The sequence below is a fragment of the Cyanistes caeruleus genome, chromosome 3 (assembly GCF_971803275.1).
Source record: "Cyanistes caeruleus chromosome 3, bCyaCae1.hap1.1, whole genome shotgun sequence".
Classification (NCBI taxonomy): domain Eukaryota; kingdom Metazoa; phylum Chordata; class Aves; order Passeriformes; family Paridae; genus Cyanistes; species Cyanistes caeruleus.
The window spans coordinates 97,013,087-97,036,961 of NC_141703.1; the positions used below are offsets into that span (position 1 = coordinate 97,013,087).

At 40.8% G+C, this 23,875-nt stretch overlaps 1 long non-coding RNA gene across 1 annotated transcript in view; it reads left to right on the forward strand.

Moving 5' to 3' along the window:
- The first annotated feature begins 6,697 nt into the window (after nucleotides 1–6,697).
- Nucleotides 6,698–23,875, forward strand: part of LOC147654379 (uncharacterized) — a 69,383-nt gene continuing 52,205 nt past the window's right edge. Inside the window, exons 1-2 of the long non-coding RNA XR_015285076.1 lie at nucleotides 6,698–6,755; nucleotides 9,414–9,478. This is a non-coding gene — a long non-coding RNA (uncharacterized LOC147654379). The remainder of the gene's footprint in view (nucleotides 6,756–9,413; nucleotides 9,479–23,875) is intronic.

Genomic DNA, 23,875 nt, shown 5'->3' on the forward strand with positions numbered 1-23,875 from the left:
GAGGTAGAGTCAGCTTTGTGAGTTGTGAGTGGAAGTACAGGAGGCATGGAAGGTAAGACCCTTCAAAGGAGGAGATGAAGGAGAAAAGATGGTGTGCTCATGCAGTATTGAGTGATTAAGCATTGAGTGATGAGATCTGTGAGAGAACCCAAATGACTGTGTGACAGGAAATACTGTTTAACAAAGAAGGGAGAACGGTGTTAAACCGTAAGCGATGCAGTCTCTTTAGCAGAATCGGTGTGGTGTTTATAGAGACACAACAGGAAATTGTCTACAACACCTGGCAAGCAGTATGTTCAACCTCTCACACTGCACAAAAAAAAATTAAGCTCACAGAGAATAGAAGGACTTGTTTCTGGGGCCTCATTGGATGTGTACACAAGGATTTCTTGGCGGGTTTTGGATAGACGGTGGAGAGAATAAGGGTTTGTTGCAGAATTGAAGACTTAAGAGTAGGCTAATAAATTCGGTAAATGTTTCATTTCTGCAGCCAAGAAACACTTGGAAACAAGCCGGGACGCCTCTGATCTCCAGTTGCTAATGAAATTATATTGTGCTATTGCTTTTCTATTAAAAACAAAACAAAAAATGCCCTCCAATATTTAGATGCCAGATTTTCTAGTTTTCCTTCCTGCATTATTTCCTAGGTTTAGGTCCTGCCGGCCAGTTTCATCGGGGAGCTTATTATTCCACGGGAGGAGCAGCAGAGGCTGGCGGAGGAGGGGATGGATGCTGCTGACCTTCCCCCGCCCAGGTTCCCTCCGTGCAGCCGCTCGGCGCTGCCCAGGGCGGCGGGCTCGGAGCGCCGCCCGCCGGCCGCTGCCGCCAGAGCCCGGGGAGGGGAACCGGGAACCGGGGGCGGGAGCCGGGAGCCGGGAGCCGGGAACAGGGAACCGGGAGCCGGGAACAGGGAACCGGGAACAGGGAACCGGGAGCCGGGAACAGGGAACCGGGAGCCGGGGGCAGGGAACCGGGAGCCGGGAGCCGGGAACCGGGAACAGGGAACCGGGAGCCGGGGGCAGGGAACAGGGAACCGGGAGCCGGGAACAGGGAACTGGGAGCCGGGAACAGGGAACTGGGAGCCGGGGGCAGGGAACAGGGAACCGGGAGCCGGGAACAGGGAACTGGGAGCCGGGAGCCGGGAACCGGGAACCGAGAGCCGGGAACAGGGAACCGGGAGCCGGGAGCCGGGAACCGGGAACAGGGAACCGGGAGCTGGGAACAGGGAACCGGGAACCGAGAGCCGGGAACAGGGAACCGGGAACCGGGAACAGGGAACCGAGAGCCGGGAACCGAGAGCCGGGAACAGGGAACCGAGAGCCGGGAACAGGGAACCGGGAGCCGGGAACAGGGAACAGGGAACCGGGAACCGGGAACAGGGAACCGAGAGCCGGGAACCGAGAGCCGGGAACAGGGAACCGAGAGCCGGGAACAGGGAACCGGGAGCTGGGAACAGGGAGCCGGGAACCGGGAGCTGGGAACAGGGAACCGGGAGCTGGGAACAGGGAACCAGGAGCCGGGAACAGGGAACAGGGAACAGGGAGCCGGGATCCTCCCGAACCTCCGGAGGTGCTGCTGCCCAGACCCGTAATGACTGCTCTGCTGGACCCTGGCAGCAACCTGTGTGCCCTGCCTCGGGAATTTCTGTGCCCACCAGCAGCAGGATCCGGACGGGAAGAGAGAGCTCGGCGGGTTTTGTTGGTTTCCAGTACGGGCTTTTTTCCTTCTAGATTCTCCCCTCCTACAGGGCAGCTAGGTAAATGTTGTAGGGCTTTCTCACAGAAAGTTATTTGTGGCTAAAGGGACTCAATGGCTCGCAAGAATTGTTCTGTGGCATCCCTCTCACTTGTTGGTCCTGTGTCCTCGTTGCCCCCAGCACAAATACCCACACGAGCCATGAATTGTCACCAAGGTGTTTAGGGATGGGAACACCTTTAGTCAGTGGACAGATTTGTCTGGCACTTCCCAGCAAAACTGACCTACTGATAGACCAGGCATACACAGTTAGGGAGGATGGAGGGGTCTTTGCTCTGACTTAAAAAGTTTGCTATTGGCTTTTACCAGAAAATGCAAACAACATGCTGAGTTTGTTACAGCAGCAGCTCTGTTCTCTGTATCCCTCAGCCAGCTCTTACAGAAGCTGCTTGTTCATGCAGAGAAGCCGTGCTGCCCGGGCTGACAGTTTGCTGGTATCAGCTCTACAGTAAGAGCCTCTCAGTGCCTGACATCTCCGGAGGCTTTGCTGTTTCACCTTTCGAGGGGGATGTGGTCTGTTTATCTCTCAATTGCTTCTGTTGAAGTTTTCTATTCTTCAGCCAAAGCAGTTTTGCAAAATTCTTCCCTTATCTGTTAATTAACCCTTTTCCTCATCAGGCATCAGTAATACTCCTAAAATATAATTTAATTTTTTTCCCTGAAGTCCATCTGTTTGCATTCCCTTTGAGACTTCTATTTTCTGCTGCTAAATTGTTCTTCTCATTTTCATTCTCCTCATAGCTTCCCTCTTTTGATTAGTCCCACATTCTCCAAAAAAAAAAAAAATTCCTTGCAATTACAATATCAGTTGGGAAAAGGGAGAAAAAAGTAGCCAACATCTGAAAGTTGTCCTTTCTTTCAACTGTGCCAAAAACTGCTTACAGTCTCCTGGTTTCATTCAGAGACTGCCAGTTAATGACCTCTCCAAGGGTCAAGTATTAACAGGGATTGGTATTCTTGTACAGAATATTTTCAACAACTGAATCCTGAAATGGGAGTTACAGTATTTTGTATTTCAAGATACAATGTTAATTATTTATTTTTTTTTGTCTAAGTATGACACCTCAGCTCACTTGAGGAAAACTTTGATTTTTTGGGGGGATGTACTGTATCAAAATGTTCTTCTCTGTGGATCAGCAAATTTCAGTGAATTCTGAAGGACTAAATGCCTTCCCCCTCTCCATTTTGTGCTGTGTTTGATATCATCCTGGCTGCAGTTTCATCAGAAACTGTGAGCAAAATAGTGTGGCAAGGCAGTGAGTAGAAGACCTTCACAGGAAAATTAAATGACACAAGAAGTGACATTAGAGATTTGTAATGAGGGGGATGCTGAGAGACGGCTACCAGCATAAATGTCAGGGAACAAGCCTGCTGTGAGAGGTGTGATTGCTCAAATGAGCATTGAGTCTTCATGGTTATGAAAGCCCCACGTGCCATTTTCCATAAAAGTAGTGATGTTAAAATCCAATGATCCACCAAATTCTGTCACGTTTTCTCATCACAAGAAATGCCTTATCTAGTTGCAATTTGATGTGCAATTCTTCCTTCTCTGTACTTTATGCAGAAAGGAGCTCTCAGCACTGCAGAAAAAGAAAATTTGTTCCCATGTGTTGTGAACAAAGCCTGATTAAATTTCCTAAGCAAAATCTATTTTGGACGATAATGCTGACCTTGGGAGTAGTTAGCTTTTAATATGCTTTTCCACATGCTAGTTTTAAAAAATTGAGAGCACATCTAAGTAGCTCCAGTTAGTGAAAACTTGAATCAGATAATCCAAAGGAATTGGCTGTTTTCTCAATGAATCGGTTTGGAAAATGAGTATGTTCTTGGTGCAGAAGAGTTTGAGCAGTTTTGAAGCATAACTCGTTGGGTGTAGGTCATCTCTAAACTCAGGTTGTAGGAACTCCCTTTCTGGATGAAAGGTGCATTAACAAAAGTTGGTGAATTCTATACCCATGACAGTTCACTCTTCAGTAAACTCTGCCATCAGCAACCACTTTAATGTATCCCCAAGTCTTGCACTGAAATTTTGCTTGACCTTTTTGGGTATCTCTGCTAGGTGACTGATTGTGCTGGTCCACAGAGCAGTTGGACAAGCGAAGCACTACTGGCAAGTAAAAATCCTTGTTTTGTTTTCTCTAAGTGCAGGACTGAAAGTTTTGGGTTGTGAGCTGACTGCTCCCTAGCCAGAGGGCTCAGCCATGGGAGTGTTTGTATCACCCCACACAACCTCCCCTCGCTCTCTGTGCCCTGGAGAGGACAAGCCTGATGAAGGACTCTTGCAAGAAGCGAGGAGAAGGTTCACCTCTGTTCTCTCAGAATCCGAGGCACTTACAAGGGCAGATAAATGGAGCCTCAAGTGAGCAACTACCAGCAGCCCTTCTTCTGTTCTGCTGGGAGAAAAATTGGTCCTGTTCTTTCTCTCTCCCCTCCTGTTCCCCCTCACTACACCAAATCTGGCCCAAGAGGAACTCTGCAGCTGTCCTGGGAAAGGAGAATGGGCTCCCCAGGACCAGACCCACCTGTCCACCCTGGCAGGCTGACAAAGGAAACTGGGAAGCACCCAGGTAGGGACACAGTCAGGTAATGCTGGAAAAATAAGAGAGGCAGTGATTTGGTGCTGTGCTGCTCAAAACCCCTGGAGTTGAGAAGAGCAACTGGAAAGAAGAAAAAAATAGAAATTATTTTGGTCCAAAATGAAATATTTTTTTCAACTTCATCCTTCTTATTTTTGGTGCATAGTTAAAGGGAATATGAATTCTGTTCAAGCTTTTTCCTTCATTTTATGTCAACTTTAAATCAAATTAATGTGAATATGACTAGGATTCCAACTGAAAAGTGGAAAGCCAAATAGCTCCTTGGAATTGATAATAGTAATGAAAAAAAGTATTTTCAAAACAAGGACTTTATGCTGCCAGCATCTAAAAGAACTACTTCAAGGCTTTTGAAATCCCTCAGTACACACATGCACCCATATTTCTTATGGGCTGCATGCTGAGTTCAATCATGTTTTAAGGTCATCTCATCCTGTGCTTATTGTTTGTTAAATACAGGTGCCAAACTGAGTAGGGAAATTACACAGACTAGTGAATGTAGAATGGTTCTGAGAGGAGAGAGAGTATGCTTGGTCATAATACTAAAATATATGTAATTAATTGCTGTGTTCATTGGAGAAATAGCAGGGAACATAAAATTAATCATCAAATGGGGGCTACCAAGTAAAAGAAAAAATCTCAACATTGTCAGGAAGCTGAATAGTTCATACCCCAGGGGTTCAAATTGCTTGGCTGTACATATCTGGAAGAGCTGGCAATGATCCATCAGACACACAGGAGGTAAAGGAAGAAATAACATCCAAAAGCCAGACCAAAAGTTCAATGCAATCTCTGTCCATATTATCCTGTGGATCCTTTTCTTAGGAGGATTAAAATCCTTGTATTTTTGCTGGTCTCAGTAATTTTCTTTCAATAATATACTGGTTTTACCTAGAGTGGGGAACATAAGTCAAGTGACTTAATTTTTGGCAGTTATAAGGGCTGTAACAGAAAGTATTACTTTTATTTCACATCATTAGGTCAAATTAAGTTTATCAGCTGGAATTCATGCTGTTAACCAGGGGATGTGAAGAGCCTCTTCATACTGCTTCTTGGGTTTTAAAGGGAAAAAAAAAATTCTCTTTTCTCTTTAGACTGGTGCATGTTTCAGAGCAATACTACTTAGACTTTTTCATGACATTTTTCTTGAATGGTCCATGGTACATTGGGGGCTGTGAAGCAAAACTAAGTGAGCCTCTTGTTTACACTTTTTCCTCTCCTTTGTCAGGTTATTGCTCCCTTTTGGACCTAACTTTGTTTTCATGTTTTCTCTTCCAAGTAGTCCCTTATGAATCCTCTTTCTCCTCACAAATCTTCCATGGACTGCCTTGTTTTTCCCATGTCTGTAATCATCATACCTATAAGATGTTTTGGTGGTAAAGAGGCAGTTGCATGGAGTAAAGATGTGTGTAATTAAGAGGTCAGAGCTTGCACCCTGAAATAAATGGCTCTCTGATAAATTACTTGGCTTTCAGTGATTGCTGAGCACTGATAGTACTGAACTGAGGAACCGCTGTTAGCAATTTGCCTCTCTGAAACACCTGGAAATGTGGATGGTGATGGGAATGTGCTCAAGTACTACTAAGAGTTGTGGGAGCCAGTGACAAGGAAAACAAACTGAATAAAGCCTCATTTTTATGACAACAGATAACTCGTATTTATAATATCTTACTGTTAACTGAGACAGAGATGACTAATCGATATTCCACATCACAGAAGTCTGTGGAGTGAGTTCTGCACTCAAGGTAAAAGTGACCCATAAGAGAAATAGATTTAAACAGAGCAGACAAATAAAAGGTTTCTCCAGAAAAGTGTGTTTCTCTTCTGAGGCTAAAGGGATGATTTGTCAATTTACAAGGGACTGCATGACATCCTGATCAGTTCCTGTGATGGGCTTTAAGGAAAATGCTGAAAGAGAGACTTCAGGAAACCAGAATTAACCTTTAAGTAAGTGTGGGGTTTTGACAGGGAAAAGCAATCACAAGTGCAGAACTGAGAGGAGAACAATGTTCTGATGTTGGGGCAATTGCAAAAGCCCAGAAAGGATATGTGAGGGAAAAGGGAAGTAAAGCTTAAAGTCTTGACTTCACAAAAATATCATGCAGAGCTGTCTGGACTGAGACAAGGAACAAAAAGCCACACACTCTGGGAAGCATCCAAACATTCTGCTGTGTTACCCTGACTTCCACAAATTTGCAAAGACTGGCTAACCATGAGCAACTTGGTTAAGAGGACATCACCAGCACTATTTATGAAAAGCAAAACTTCACAAGAGCAATGGGCAAGATCTCAGTAGAAGATAAATGCGTTCTTACTCAGAAAGTAAATGTAACTTTTATTAGTTTTAGGTGTACAAGCCAGTGTTTCGTCAGAGATGGTGATAGTCACAAGGACAGAAAAGCCCAGGTAAGACAAGTGGATGAAATTCAAGTTTGTAGTTGTGATCTTATTGCCATGAAGGGAGTGAGTGAAGTAAGTGTATACAGAAATTCCATACTGCAAAAATACAGTTTGTATAATACAATAATACCAACGACAAAAGCATCCTTCACTGATTTTAAAATATATCAAGTTCTTCATCTTATGTGGTGGTGTCTCACCTCAGAAGAAAAGGTGACAAACTGTTAAGAAGAAGTTTAGGATGCTTTCCCAGTGGAGAGGAAAGCATTCAGCAGAATACAAAATACATCTGAAAGCCAAACTGTTCACTGTCCAATGGAAAAGCAAAGAAAGGAGCTGGCTAAAATTATTATTGCAGAGAAAAAAGAGAACAAGGAACATAAGAAACAGAGCACACCATTCACTTTCTGGGGGGAAAAAACCCCAAGAAATTGTCTAAGCAACAGGATGAAGAAACCTCATAAATTATGTATTTTGATTAAATGCGGGGGTTTTAACTGAAAGATACTCTGTAAACACCAAGAATATTTTTCCTCTGTTTTTCCCTATTAGCTCTCCTCTGCAAAGTATTGAGAGACTCTGGGTTGACATGTTTGGCTGTAGAATTGCCTGAAAAGATAAAAAAGGAGGAGTGAACTTCCAAAAATTCTTATCCCAGTCTTCCTTTTTCTCTGCTCTGTCTTGTAAGAAACACGTAGGAACTGATCATCTTTAAGCCTTCTTCCTTATTCCATCATTTTGGTGTAACATGCCAAGGCACACACTCTGCCAGGGTGTAACACTGTGGCTGCCTCTGTAGGAAATCAGGCTGACTCCTTCACTCTGGCTTGACTGAACAGAAGCATATCAACAACAAAGTGAAAATAGAACACAAGCAGATCCTTGCTAGGTTTCTGTAGCCAGCTCATCCAAGTGGCTATGGCATATATATATATTTGGCATATATAGAGAAAAAAAGCCCACGTGGCAGGTAAAAATGGCCTTTGAGAGACACCATTTCTCCAACAGACTTTCATACTGTGTCTGAGGCCACGAGTTTGGCAGTGAAGTACATAAAATGTAATTTGATGGGATTAGCAGAGTAGTTACTGAAGTTCAGCCAGATAAAAAGATCTCACTGCATATTGTTATATATATAATTGACAATTTATCCTTGGATATATGATTGATTCCTTTTGCTGTCTATGTGCTAACTTCTTCACCCAATTTACTTCATTTGCTAAATATATGACTGTGTAAATTCTCAACAGATTAATCACAAAGCCTAAATGACACAAAACACAAGCCAGTATGCAATACTGCATTTAATATATTAGTGAATAAAACCAACATCTCCTCATTTTACAGGCATCTAATATTTTTTCTTCAGGTTTGCCAACATTATTTCTGCAACGTTTTTTCTGTGTTTTCTGGCTAAGATAGTAATTTAGAAATTTTTAGTTCAGCTCTAAAAAACTGAGTTTTCCAAGTGTCATTAATGTGATAAAGATGAGGAATCCTCTTATTTTCCCTTTTTTTTTTCCAAATTACTTTCTGAACACAGACAATTTTTTATCTTTTTTTTTTTTTTCAGCAGTAACATTCTGTGCCAGGAAGATTCCCTGGGCATTGCATGACAAACAATACATGTTTTGAACTTGACACCTGCTAGTTTTCTTTGACATCCTCTGGTTTTTTCTTTGGAAGAGAGAATGAATGGATCTTCCCTGTTCATCTTTACTTAGTTTCTGCTGGGTGAGCAGCATTACCCTGCCTTACCTGCTTAATGTTCCTTGAGTATAGATTAAAGTAGGTAGCAAGGGGAGTTATGTGTCATGTAGTGGTGCTTTCTTAAAATAATGTGTGGGAAGAAGGGAAATAGCCTGGAGTTTTCTGCTCCCACTAATTGCCTTTTTCACCAGCTTACTGCAACTCGTTCCACACCCTGCAGTTTGTGTTCATGCTGCCACAGAAGTGAGCTGACAATATTTCACTGTGAAAGGCCTTCTGTTGTGTGGTGAAGCTCTATTATTTGTCCTGCCTTTTTGGAAGATAAAAACTCCTAACTAGCTTACTTTATTTTTATTTTTCAGCTGTGATAGCCTTAGCTGTCTTTCAAGCCCACTAATCAGTTTCCCAAACCAGAAGCAGGGCACAGATGTAGGGAATTTTCTGTCCTGACTTCACAGTTCCCCATCCTCAACAGCCAAATTAAAGCCATCAATTTCAAATCAGAAATGCAGATAAGCCTTCATAAGCTTGCCTCTCTGGTTATGGTCCTTTTATCTGAAAGGCCAGAAGCTCTGTTGATCCTTCCTTTCTCTGTGTACCTCTGCAGCCAGGTAACCTGTTCTTACACTTCTGTTCCAGACTAAACCTGCTCTAGTAATGTCCAACAAGGGATGTGGAATGAGATGATGGCTTTTCTGCCTCTAGGGTAAAACTTGGCAAAAATAGGGGTAAAACTTGGCAAAGGATAGGGTAGATCACGTCACAACCAACCTTATCCTTGAATTGAGACTTCTGTTTTTCCTATGTAAATATTTAAATTAAAACATTTTTAAAATAAAACAGATTTGCAATGTTCTAATTTAGCCCTTTAGGTTCTTAGAGAGTCTTTAATTAGGAAGTGTATTAAAGATGTGAAAAAAATGATAATGTTATTGTTTTCCTGACTTATTTTAGGATGGATGACACACAAGACTCACACTTTCCCAGAGAACCTTCTGCTGGCCTCCTCCCAAGTCATGGTGAGTTCCATGGTGAAACTGGAGTATGTCCTTCACTTTGTTCCAAATAGGTTTGAAAGCTGATGTGAGGTATCTTGGCCATTTGTTAAATAGAGGGCAAAACATCAACCCTCAATGAGATTGTTTCCTTCCCCACTTTGTGATAGTACCTTTCAGAATTAACAAATCTAACTGCTTAATTGTCTGTCTCTTGTTTTAATTCTAGTGTGATGCAATCCTTCTCTCCCAGTGTGCAGAATATAAGCATTTAGCACTAATCCCACTTTTTATTATTGTTCTTTCAGTTTGTAGACAAGTTTTTAAAAGCAGTGGGTAGCTTTATAACAGATTACTTTATAGTGCATGGTAAATTTCTTGTTAATTGCCTTCTTTTAAATGTTACCCTTCATCCTTACTTTTTCCTCATCCTGTCTATATAACCAACATATATCAAGAGAAGCAGGAGGAATTTGAGGTGGGACAGGAATAATATTACTCCTTCTATAGTGAACTGAATCTGTGCCTGTTACCCTTGTTGCTCCCACAGAGCTAAAGGGAGAACTAGATGCTCAAAGGGAATTAGCCATGGAGGAAATTTTTTCAGTGAGGAAAAAGAATTGCAGTAAGGAGAAGGCTGTAAGCTGAGAGTCTACATTAAAAAACAGGCCAAATAAGGAGTACTGATAGAAATTCTGGTTGAATTCATGGTTCATGTAAACATTAGGCAGCTGTCCAGAGCTAATTAAATTTCCCAAGAGTGATTCCCAGTGAGAAGGGATTGCAACTGTCTTACTCAGAAATACAAAAGTTTTCAAAAATATTTTACTAGAGCTATTGATTGTCTGGCTTCATGATTTTTATTGCAGTAATGTCCCAAAAGCTCCATTTTGACCAAATAGAATCACTTGTTTTCTTTCTTTTAATTACTTCTCTGATGTTACTTGTGGGCAGAGGTTCTTCGTTGTTGAGTGCTAGCAAGTGCTGTAATCACATACTGCCAAGTCAACATCTTTCCATAAACAAATTACCTAAGTTTTTACAGAGCTTCCATTTCCAAAAGATCTGTGCCCTGAGTTAATCTCTTGTTGTGCTCAGCACTGTTGAGTACTGCTGACTGGTATCTCTGGATCTCACTGAACATTATTAAACACTGGCAGCATAAGAGTGATGAGAAAGTACAAGCAGCAGAAGGTTTGCCAGCAGCCAGCACAGGTAAGATGTTCAGAGGCTAATGCTAACATCCTTGTTCAGTGGTAGTTAAAATACATGGCTGCTTATACATAATGATCCCAGGGATGGAAGGCAAAGTGAGACCAATAGGGCAGACCTATATTATATATGGACCTATTATATATGGAGGTATTCTTTCTTCAGGTTTTTTTACCTCCTTTAGTGTCATGAAAGAGACAAATGACACTCACTGCTACCAGTAATTACAGTTTCATAGTAGGATTACTACTTCTTTTACACAGGGCACAGCTGGAGTCAGACCTGTCGTTCCCTTGTAGATTCTTATGCTAAGACTGTAGGGGGAAACTGGGGATGGAGTGTAAGTGCATCATAGTAGGGTGCAGGATCAATTTTGCACTTTGAGAAAAACTCAAGGTGCTCTTATGTTGTAGGCCTGTGTAAAGATGTCATTTGGGGCTGGCCAACACATTTTGGTTGGAAAAGACCCTTAAGACCATAAAGTCCAACAGTTAAGCCAGCACTGCCAAGTTCACGACTAAACCATGCCCCAAAGCACCATGACTACCCATCTTTTGAACAACTCTGGGGATGTTCAACCACTTCCTTGGGCAGCCTGTTTGAATGCTTGACTTTGTCCAATATCCATTCTAAATCTTGTGGCACAACTTGAGCATGTCTTTCCCTTTGTCCTATCACCTGAACAAAGAGACCAACCCCCAACCTGGCTACAGCCTCCTTTCAGGTAGCTGTAGGGAGTGACAAGGTCTCCCTCAGCCTCCTCTTTTCCAAGCTAAACACCCCAGCTCCCTCAAGCACTCCTCACAGGACTTGTGCTCCAGAACCTTCCCCAGCTCCATTGCCCTTCTCAGGATACGCTCCAGCACCTCAATGTCCTTCTTGTAGAGAGAGGCCCACTACTGGACACAGGATTCAAGATGTGGCCTCACCACTTTTCCCTGCTCCTGCTGGCCACATTATTTCTGATACAGGCCAGGATGCCATTGGCCTTCTTGGCCATGAATGTTGGCTCATGGCTTCATGGCTGGCTCATGTTCAGAAGCTTTCAACTAGCACTCCCAGCTGCTTTTCCATTGGGCTACTTCCCATTCTTTCCAAAGCTTGTAGAATTACGTGGAGGTGAAGGGGCCCAAGTGGAGGGCCTGGCACTTAGACATTGTGAATATCATACCTCAGCTCATTGATGCAGCCTGTGCAAATGCCTTTGGGGAGACTTCCTTCCCTCAGGCAGATCAAAAATCCTGCTCTACTTGGTATTAGCTGCAAAATGACTGAAGGTATACCAAATCTCCTCATCCAGGTCATTGAAAAGGTATTAAACAAAACAATACATTCCAGGAGACTTTAAGATGAAACTGTATATTCCAGGAGACTTGAAAATGACTGATAAAAAAAATTGGAAACATTGTTGGGATAGTTCATTCAAGTAATAGTTCTTTTATTCTTACAAAAGGAAGGGAACCTTTACATCCCAAGGAATGTTAGACAACAAATGAGTCATTTAGCTCTGCAGTTTCCCTACTCATGTCATCATCTGAGCTGTAGTGTAGGAGAAATTAGAGCAGCTTCTAAAAAAAGTGTAAGTATAATCAGAGATAAAGTAAAAACAATAGTTAATAAAATACTCTACCAAAATCCTTTGCTCTTTTCAAGCATCCAATATCCTCTGCAAGCAGCTCTGCAGTTAACTCCCTTCTCTGAGAACATCATATGTCTGCTGTCTTTTTACAAGCTCTATTTGTGCTGCATTTTACTAAAAGAGCCAGGAAGTACAGAAAAAAAAATTCAAAACCTGTACCTGTTAAAAAATCAAGACACTTTTGTCTTCTGTTTCTGTAAGAAGAAATAGCCTAAAGACTTTGAATTATCTAGGTTTTTTAAAGCCAATATTCTAAAAGTCAAATAGTCAAATTAATGTTTTCCTCTATCTCTTGGTGTGGAGGGCATTCCTAGGAGAAGGAGAGTTATATGTCTGTATTGCAGCTAGTGCTACTGGTAGTTGGGTATGAGCTTGAGCAACAGTAATCTGTGCTGGGTTTAAAGTCTTCCTTAGCTGTCTACAATAAAAAAACTAGGGAGAAAAACAAAAATAAGAAAATCTGTTAGGTTCATCTTAGCTCTTTTCCACAGAGTTGTAATAAGAGCCAAGACGCTGAAAGCGCAATGCATGAACATGAATACCAGTGTCTACATGGCTTTCAGCCTTCTTGCATGAGATGTGACATTCTACTTAAGTTCTCAAACTTTGGATTCAGGGACAAAACAGTGCTTGTACTGTGATAAGACAATGGTTTCCTATGGCAGAGAAAGGGCTCTTCTCTGGGGAGATTTTATCACTCATGCAAGTGTCTAACACTTCTGAAGGGAACTGGAAAAGTGTTTTCTTGGACAGTGGCCGTACTGAGGTCTGGTTTGGAATCATGTGGTAGCATTCTTGTGTCACAGTTAATAAAAATACGACTGCAGACAGAAACTTTTCTCATGTTCAGACACTCAGCAATTCTCCAGCCTCTGTAAATACCCTGAGGCTTAGTATGAATTGAGGTCACACTGTAACTCAGTTCAGGTAAGGGATGGCCTTTCATCTCTACCTAGCTACCTGTTTCCAGTAATTTTGTAGAAAATTTGACATCCAGAATATTGAGACCTACTTCAAAGACCTTTACTCTCTTTTCAATGTTGCTGAAATTGGCTTAAGAGTTACTTAGTTGGGTGAGAGAGGCAGATAAAATACACACATACTCACAACTTATTTGATCAAACCAGGCCAAAAGCAAATGCCAGTCTTAGCTGGATTTTTTTTGATTTTGGAGGGGGGGGAGGGAGGAGGCAATGCATATTTAGAATTTTGTGATCTCTTAAAATACAAAGCAAAAGTTTCCAAGATAACTCAGAGTAATTCTGTTTTGAAAAGTGGTTCTACAAAGAGCTTCATGGAGTACCTGTTTTTATGCTTCACTGGTTATCAAAGCAACGTGAAAATATTAAACCCTTCAGCAATAATAAAGATTATGCTGCCTGAATAGATAAGTCCTCCAGAAAAACCTCGGAAGGTCAAAGTTGCACTTGCAGTCATGCAAGATTGAATAATTAACTGTTCTTTCTGTAGATTGTGGTGTACATAGCTTGGCACACTTACATTCAATCAGATAAAAATTAGACTAATATTTCAAATAGTCATCCAGTACTTGTATTTTCTCTTATTTTAAATTCTTTCCTTCATTTAATGAGTAGGAATTTCTTCTTCTAAAGTGCTCTCCCCCTTCTCTTCAGCCCTTTTAAAGACTTTCTGCTGTCTTGCAGATAGTGGGTAGCTTGTACATGACAAGCCAAGATCCTCTGGTTTGCAGGTCAGCCTGTTGACCCCAGATTGTGTTTGTTCGTTTAGCATTGACAGGAAAAATGGTCATTTTGTCAAAGATGGTTTCCAGTACTTGCTGGAACAAGTTCTGTGCTGTAAGAGGTTTTCCTGATATGTTGAGAGCATAATTGAACATCAGAAGGCAAAAGGACAATGTGGTTAACATATTAGCTTAAAGATCATTCTTAATAGGTTTGTATCTACAAACGTTAAAGAAACCATCATTTATAAAGACTTGGGTATTAGCCATTAAAAAAGAAAACATAGTCTCAAATGAGTTGATATGCTGAATTACTCCTAAAAAGATGCACTAAGAAAAACTATTTTCAAGTGCCACTACATGCACAGACATTCTCAGTTTTACTGGATTATTTGTGAAAATTATTAGGAGTTTTTTTCTTCTGTTTAAAAAAAACCCAAAAAATCAATCAACCAAAACTAACCCTATTCTTACTCCTCTGATTGTTTATCTTTTAATTGTATCTATTTTCAGCAATCAGAAATTGGAAAGAAATTTTGCTTTCAGGTTAGATTGAGCACCAAGCAGAAAATTTATGTCATTTATTTTGGATGCCTTGTGGAAAATGACTGATCTAAAGAGTCTTTCAAGTGACTTAGGCAGTCAGGTAAAATCCCAATGACCTATCTTGAGAAGATTGATAGATGAGAAGTTTGCCAAGTCATTGTTCACTATGGCCCCTCCATGAGCTCTTGTGGCATCTTGTATTGAACTCTGGGTATTTTGTCTATTGACACTGCAAACAATAATTAGATTTAAAAGGTATAAAAACTACAGAGTAGGCAATTATCTCAAGTCCATTATAAAAGCCACAAAACCATACATTCTTGGGTGAAAATCTAGAGGGAAAGGATGTTCTTGTTAACCGATATCCAGTCAAAGTAGCTGAGGTAAGGCTCATTTTGCGGTCAGACAAAATCCTTACACCTTTTTGCCTCTTTCACTGTACTCTATGTTAGATGTGTTTGCAGAACCTTATCCAAAAGGTATGTCTTGCCTTTCAAAAAGTAGCATATGTAGTACTAGTAGGGATTGATTAATGGTCCCTGCTAATCTAAATATTCCTGTTAACACAGGATAAGGTAATAGGTTTCCTGAAAAAGAAATTGTTGCCAGCAACCTGTCTTAATTTCATTCTGCTGATGACAAACCCCAATCATCTTGAGATATGCTTTTCCAGAGCTTCTCTGATCCATATTTGTTATTTCTGCCTTTAGAGGTTCAGATGTGATAAGGAAAAGCAGGATTTGTGCTGAAAATATTCTTAAGGAGAAAGCTTTTATAAAGTGGGATAGAATAAGGGGCTTGAGAAGCTCCAGGTCATACTGTTATTGAGGGCCTGGGAGCTGTTAAAATTGGGTTAAATTGCAGCCAGAGATAAGTTAGCTTGTGCAGGTTGTGGGTCTCACTGGAGCTCATGAATCTCTCCATCAGCTTGGAGAATTACAGGCAACAGCAGCCAGTGCCCTTTTTGAGATGTAGATTTATTATTTCCTGTTCCAGTCTTGCTTTGTGGAATTTCTCATAGGTGGGATTCACAGCCTTGCACCCTGTATGTGCCCTGCTTTCCCATACCTCCTTGGTTTCTGGTTGCTCTGTAGGTCCCTTCTGTAAATGGAAATAGGAACTAGAGTAAGATTATTGTGAGACACAGAAGCACAGGGTTGGAATTGCCCTTTATCCTCCTGTACTTGTGTAGCACTATCATGCTTACCATGGGTCTCTGCATGCAACTCTCCATTCTCTGGAGACCATAAGTGAGCTCATGTATCCGTGGCTCAGGTAGAGCTGTCTGTAGGTAAAGTATTTTGTTCTGAGGAGAGGTTTTGTATGATGTCAGATCAAATTATGTTGATGGCTGTGATCAAAAAACCCTCTGGGAGACAAATGAAATTTTCTTGTGTGTACAAGAAGACTGTATTGTAGTCAAGAGTGTCAGGTGCTTCTACACAATGCTATGTAAGATAGCCCAGGCTTTTTCTTAAACTGTGCATAGAATAGCTTTGTAGAAAGTATTGAAAGGTGTCAGTTTTCTACTAGTCATCTCTGTGCATCAGAAATTGAAATCCACCAGTTCTAGATTTCCTTGCTTCTGCTCCCAGCAGCACGTCCTTGTTTTGAGGTAATAGGCTTTTATGAATCCTTGGACAAAGAACAGGTGTCATATTCACACATATTCACCTGGGTTTAAATTTTGGAAATCTGAAAATTTTGGAAATTAAAATTTTGGAAAATTTCACTTGCAGAGTCCAGTCCTCTCTTCAAATGAACCAGTGACTCTTTAGGAAAAGGAGGGTTATGGTGTGTGCTCTGATATTTCAGCTGAAGATATATGACTTATGTATGGAATTCGGAGGGGACAAAACAGGGAATACAACTAGGAGTCAAATGTTCTGTGTAGCTTAATGTTATGCAAATTCATTCAATATTCATCAGTATCTCAGAGTATCTCCAAAGGTTTTAAAGCAATGTCATGGCAAATCTGTTCACCTTTTAAAAGAGACCATGCTCACAGCTGAGCTAATTTATACTAATACCTGGAATAACAGAAATTATTTCACAAGATCTTGAGGCATTGTGGCTACAATTAGTTAAAGAGTACATACTTTATTACCTTATCTCATTTACTACGGGTTTGTTCTCATCTATTTGCAAATTTTACAGGCTTATAAACCTTCAAGGTCTATTTCCAAAATAGCACATCTGCTAAACTGTGTCCCTACAAAAGATTAATTATTTTAAGGAGGTTTTTACCATAGAAAACAAGAAAACTTCAATACTGATAGGCTGGGGATTTTTGCTCCTTAAATTTGCATATGTAAATTTCCCTAGGTAACAAAAATTTATTCCAGTTTTAAATTCTCAGTGCTAATGCTAACAATAGATACATTCACTACAGTGTGATTACATTAGATAGGCTTAACATCTAAAACATCTAAACACCTAAAAATACCACTTGGGTGTATTATGTAATTTCATAAATACAAATTACTTGTGATACAATTTGTCAGTGAATTATAGAGTAGAAATAACTCCAGTATTGGGACTGTACTGCATTTCTTGCCCTTGTACATTCCAAATGTCACCATGCTGCAAGTCAGAACCTCTAAGTAACAGAGGTAACTGAGAGAGTAGCTGTTGCTTAAGTAACAGAGAATATTAAAACATGCAAGTGCATAAGAATGGTTGTCCCACCTGCCTCATTTGGCATCAGCCGTGAGGTATCTGCATGAGTTCTAGTTATACCTCCTCTCTCAAACCTGTAGAGTTAGGAGACTTCAGGACCTGTATATCGTTTGTCTTCAAGGTTTCTTTGCACAATTAGAACAATGAAAATCTGTGTTCAGCTGCATTTATAGACCTGTTCAAATGTTAGAGTGTATTGAGTTTGCATGGCCTGGGTTTTGGTAGTAGTGGGGCTACAGGGGTGGTTTCTGTGAGAAGCTTCCAGAAGTTTCCTCCATGTCTGGCAGAGCCGATCCCTGGTGGCTCTGGGACAGACGTGCCACTGGCCCAGGCTGGGACAATTAGAAATGGTGTTAACACCGCTGTGGTAACAGATTGGAGAGGAAGGGAAAAAGTTATTGCACAGAAGTAATTGTGACTGGGGAAGAGCTGAGTGAGAATACGTGAGTGAGCCCAAGGTGAGTGTGAAGGAGGGCAGGAGGTGCCCCAGGCACTGGAGCTGGGGTTCCCCTGCAGCCCCTGGTGCAGCTGTGGGGAAGCAGCCGTGCCCCTGCAGCCCCTGGGGCTCACCGGGGTGCACAGACCCACCTGCAGCCTGGAGGAGAGCCAGGCCACAGCAGGTGGGTGCCTGAGAGAGGGCTGTGACCCCGTGGGAGACCCAGGCTGGAACAGGGTCCTGGCAGGACCTGCAGGCCTGTGAGCAGAGGAACCCACCCCCGAGCAGGTTTCCTGGTGGGACTTGTGACCCTGGGGGGGACCCAAGCTGGAGCAGCCTGTGCCTGAAGGATTGCACCCCGTGGAAGAGTGACCCACCTTGCAGCAGTTTGGGCAGGACTGTTGCCCATGGGATGTAATCACACTGGAGAAGTTCATGGAGAAATGTCTCCCCCAGGAAGGACCCCACAGTGGAGCAGGAGAAGGACTCCTCTCCCTGAGCAGCAGAAATGTGATGAACTGGCCTTAACCCCATTTCCATCTCCCTGTGCTGCTGGTGGGGAGGAGCTGGAGCTGGGAAGGAGGGAGGTGTGGAGGGAAAGTGGTTTTAAGGTCTGGTTTTTTTCCTCATTATCTTGCTCTGATTTTGTTAGTAATAAATACAATTAATATCTCTAATTTAAGTCTGTTTTTCCCATGGCAGTATTTGGTGAGTGAACTCTTCTGGTCCTTACTCAACCCATGAACCCTTTGTTACATTTTTCTCTCTCCTATCCAGTTGCAGAGGGGAGTGACAGAGAGGCTTTGGTGGGTACCTGGCATTCAGCTGGGGTCAACCCAATACAGCAATTTCCCAATATCCTTAAATGTCAAATTTTGGAAAGTTCATTCAAACATCCATTAGATGAGATGCTGGACTTCATTCTCCAGGAAATGGCACAGCAGAGTAATCTGTAGGAAGTGGGCCACACACTACTGAAGTACTGAGCAAGGAGAAACAGTGCATACAGAACATCAACTCTGCAATAACAAACACCAGGGGATGGGGTTTTTTTAGAAGAAGCTATTATCTTTATTTTTCTTGATAAAATAAGTTACTGACCTCTGGCTAGATGGTTTACAAATTATAGTAGCAACAAACAGTTTGTTATTTGATGTGGGTGAGTATCGATTTTATTTAGCTGCTGTAGAAAGAACATCTGGTGAAGATACATTTACCGACAATAAATGATTCTCATATCAAATCTTATCGGAAGTGATTGCATTCCAGCAATTAAATTAGATTTCCCTGAAGCAGGATAATTGAACTACTATGCAGCGTTTTGCCAAGATTTATCCTCTTCTGTAAATCTACTTGTGTCAGCTCTTGTGTAGCCATTCAGATGGCTGTAACAGATTTGGAAATCTCCAAAGATACAAGTTTGTGCATATTTGTAGCTTAACACAGATAGATATGCTGGTGATACCTGGAAAATCCTTATAATAATTCCATTTTTATACACATTTGGATTGTTTAACTATTTGAGGGAGGGGTTTATTTTGTTTGCTTGGTTTTTGTACCGTAGATTGTTGTAGGCACTGAAGCACATATATTGTACACTTTTCTGAATTGTTTGAGACATTTATATATAGAGATCTTGGATATTTAGTTCAGCATTATGATTTCTGGGTACTAATATCCACTTGTGGATATAGAATCTTTGTTTTTCCGGCTGCCTCTCTAAAGATCTTGCATCTGTCAATAAGAATAGTACTGCTTCTCTATCCTAGACATCCTTGCCAAGGGAAGAGGAGAACTGTTAAATGTATTGTCAGGTTTTTAAATGTTTCAGTGAGGACTACAAAAGCAAGAATCTTTCTAGAAACCAGGGCTGTTTTTCTGTTTGTGGGATCAGGAAAATGGGGTACTCAAGTTGCGTGTTTTAACACAGTCTTCAGATACAGCTTTTCTGAGATGGTAATTTGTGCTTCAGACTTGTTTTATACTCCAAAATATTAAATGTAATGTGCTCTATCTAAGAGCCAGTTTTTGTATTTGAAGTGCCTAAAGAAAAATCTTTATATTTGGTCAAAATACAAGGTACTTGGCAGCATTGCCCTTTGCAGGGACACTGTTGCTTCTGCTTAGTGATGGCAAATATCTCATGGCTGGGACAACCTCTGTGGTGTGATACATGCAGTCATCAAGCAAGCAGTCACCTAGGAGCTCCTTTGCAGTTTTGGGTTTGACCCTAGCCACACACAGAGTCTCTGAGTGCAACAAAAAAAAAGTATATTGCATTCATTTCACTAAGTTAACCTTAAGAAGAATATTAGAAGAGCTAAGAATGAAATAGTGCATGCAAAGGTGAACAGTTCAGAGAACAATCCCTTCTTGAGAAACAGCTTCTAAATAGCAGGCAGAGAAGGAAGCACATAAATTACCTAAGTGCCAAACTACCTGAAAATCATTTGGATACTCACTGAAGCAAAGTATTGTATCCAATGGTTCACTGCTAGGGCAGATCCATCTGCTTTCATTTCTCTTTATTTCTATCCCCTGTAAGAAAATCAACATAATTCTGCTACCTTAGTCTACAGTCCATAAAATCAGAACTATCAAAATTCCTTCTGGCTTGAACAGAGGTCTGAACATATTTTTTTTAGAAAGTGCTTTATTTTTCATAGAATTATAGAATGGTTTATGATGGAAAGGACCTTAAAGATCATCTAGTTTCCAATTCACCTGCCATGGGCAGGGGCACCTTCCACTAGACCAAGCCCCATCCAACCTGGACTCAGACACTTCCAGGGATGGGGCATCCACAGCTTCTCTGGGTAGCTTGTTACCATGTCTCTCCACTCTGACAGTGTGATATTAGATAGATTAGATATTAGAAAGGTTATTCCCTTCTAATATCTAATCTAAACTTATTCTCTTTCACTTTAAAGCCACTCTGTCTTATCCTGCCATTCCATGCCCATGCAAAAAGTCCCACTCTAGCTCTCTTTTTGGTTTGCTTCTGCAGTTTGAGCTGGGACACTGTAAAATTTTTAATTCTCTCTAAATACCGATTTGAAAACTGCTGTCCTTGTCTAGCAAATATATATCTGAGTTTTCCAGTGGTGACATGCAGACACAAAGCAGAAATGGGAAATGTTTTGGGTTTGGGGACAAGGCTATCAGCAGGTGAGAAAAGCAAAAAAGGACAGAACAATATATAGAGAAAGTCACTGGTTCGTTAGACTTTTTCTTGCCCTGACATTCTCATTACACATTGATTCAATGTGTAATGTATGATAAAATCAGCATCCTGTTTACTTTTGATAACTGCTGATCAAATTAGTGTTTTTGCAAGAACATGGTGGTATATAATGGATTTATGGGAATTATCTTGGGAATAGAGCTAAAACGGATTAACAAGAAGCATCTTGAAAATTTTAAAATAAAACCAAATTATAAAAAAAAATCACACCAAAATAGCTAAAATCCCTGAGCTTCCACTGCAAGGTGAGAACAGGAATTTATGCTTGGATCTCTTGTATAGCAGCTAAGAGTTTCAAGTTCCAAGTTAGTGTGTTCTCTTTCATTACCATATATTCCACGTGTTATTGTAACCTTTGTCATCAGCTGTCTTTGGCATAGTCTTTGAGCCATAAAGATATTTTAAAGTAACCTAAGTAATTGAAAATTACTTAAAAAACCATTCTACTCTCTATTAATAATTAAAAAAAGTTTTAAACACAAGTTGAAGTGCCACATTGGTTAAATTCTGTTCCTTTGGGAGGCAATAGAATCCGTACCTCTGCTCTCAGCAGGAGCAGAGCAGGAGCAAGGAGAAAATATCTCACAGTGAGTTTTTTAGATATGTAGATGGCTGCTGTGCTTTGGCAGATTGCTAAAGCCAGCCTTCACAATTTATCCAAGGCAATTTTATTCATGGGATTTAAGCTTCAAGCTGCAATAGACACAGCACATGAATCTGAAAATCCCTATCTGCATTGTTTGATGCCTAGATGCCTTTGAAAATATATTCTCGTAAGGTGAAGTGGAAAAAAGTCCTGAGTACAAGCAGATCAAAGCTCTGTTTTGATATGACCTACACAACCTTTTTAATGTGACAGTGTCATGGTGGTATATTTGAATGTTTCCACATTTTTTTTGGCTAGAATCGAGGTACAAACACCTTAAATTCAGAACAGGTCCAGGAACATTTTCAGAATTCATGAAATTTCTGGTTTTCTTAAACAATGAATTGTAAATTCCTGCACTTAAAGGTATCTTTTCTTTTTTTTTCTAGAGTAAATATTGTGAAGCTAAGGTCTGTGTAGATATTTGAGGGTTAGAGATGCCACATTTGGAAGAAAGGGGGCAATACTTATTGGGCAGGGAACTTTTTATACAGTTGTCTGAACCACTGAGCCGCTGATAATGTTACAGGTGATCTGCTGGGATGGATTATTGAGCATCACATAGCTAAGATGACTGGATTCTCATCACAAATGTAATTTGTCTCACAGCTATTGCCACATTGTATGTGGTAGTGGAGTAGAGAGCATTACGCTTGTCTCTAATTCACTGAGAGTCACAATAGATAAATTGGAGGTCAAAAAGGCCTTTTGGGAGAGCTCTTGCTGAAAAGGGTTATATAAATGTAAAGTAGTGTTATTATTATTTATGAGCAGTTTGAGTCAAATGTCATGTTGGATGCATTTCATCAATCTGAGATTAGACTTGGGCCTGTAGCTCAGCAACAGCTCAGTGATACAAACAGATAAGGGGATGTTTTAACAGGCTAAACAGAATCTCAAATAAAATAGCAAGTACTTCTCTACAACAGCCCTCCCATTTAGTGATATTTCTGAAGTCTGGTGTTTGGAACATCAGATGGAATGGCACAAAGCTTTTCCACCAGGGCAAGAAATGACATGCAGTCTCCAACCCATTTCAGAAGTGTTTAATTTAGATCCCATTAAGATTTTTTCTGTACAACAGAACTGTGAAAATAGATATCAATATTTTATTAAATGCATGGATTACAGCTGTATAGAAATGTTAGGAACACTGACAAACTCATTGCCAACATGTGTAGCATATTCTGTCCTTTCAAAAACCTTTATTATACAGTGAGCTTTTCTCTCCCAGGAGAAAAGGCCACTCATCCCCACCTTCTTCTCTCTGATCACTATGATTGTGTGTGTGTGTGTGTAAATATCCTAGGGAAAAAAAAAAAGAAATTAAACTTTCTCCCACTAAGATTAGGGAGACATACCTCTAGCCCACAGATAAATAGATATATAAATATACTTGATTTCTGAAGTAAAATATATTACCATTCTCCTTTTGCATTTTCTCTCCATTGGCTTTAATTAAGTTTACTCCAAAAAAGCTTGTGAGGTAACCTTGTTACATGAAAGAGAAAGATTACACACTATGGGGTGGTTCCTGCTAGCTTGACCATCATTTATAAAGCCAGGATTTAATATCCTTTAAGCTTTTCTGTTTGCAGACTCATTTTATTTAAACTGCATTTATATAAACTGCTCAGCAGATTAGAGAAGCAGCACTATAGCCTTAATTTCAGTGTCATTTTCCAGCTGTTTTGGTCAGGCTTCATGCCTGGATTTAATGTATTTGTGCACTAAAATGAAAATACATCTCAATGATAAATCCTCTCTAAAGCAGAGTGAAATAGCAGTAAATAACATCTGTTGAAACCAAATGAAAATAAAAATCAAAAGCTCACAGGAAGATCAGATACAGCAGGGAGCTTGAAAGCAAACCGAATGTGAAGCTCAGGCTTAAAAAAAGTGATTAAAACCCTTAAAATTATCCTTAGATGGGGAATAGGGAATTTGACCTACCTCCTTTGCAGGTTTGTCAGTTCCACATGTACAGGGGATCAGTAATTAAAAGATGACTTTGGAGTTGTTGGGACTGATCCAGGCCTCCTTAAATTCATCTCAAGAATATACAGATATTCATGACAGTCCCTGATTATCCCAGAAATAAATAAATGCAATGATGTGTTCTTGACATTGAATCAATGGGAAGAGCACAGAGATCTCCTTTTCAGCCAACTCTTAAAAGAACAAATCTGGCTATCCCAGCTGTTCCATTCCCATCATATTTACAGGCCCAGAGCTATGCACTTAAATATCTGCTCTCTCTCATATTTATTTATTTTATTTACCAGAGGCCCTGACACCCTTCCACCCAAGAAGAAAG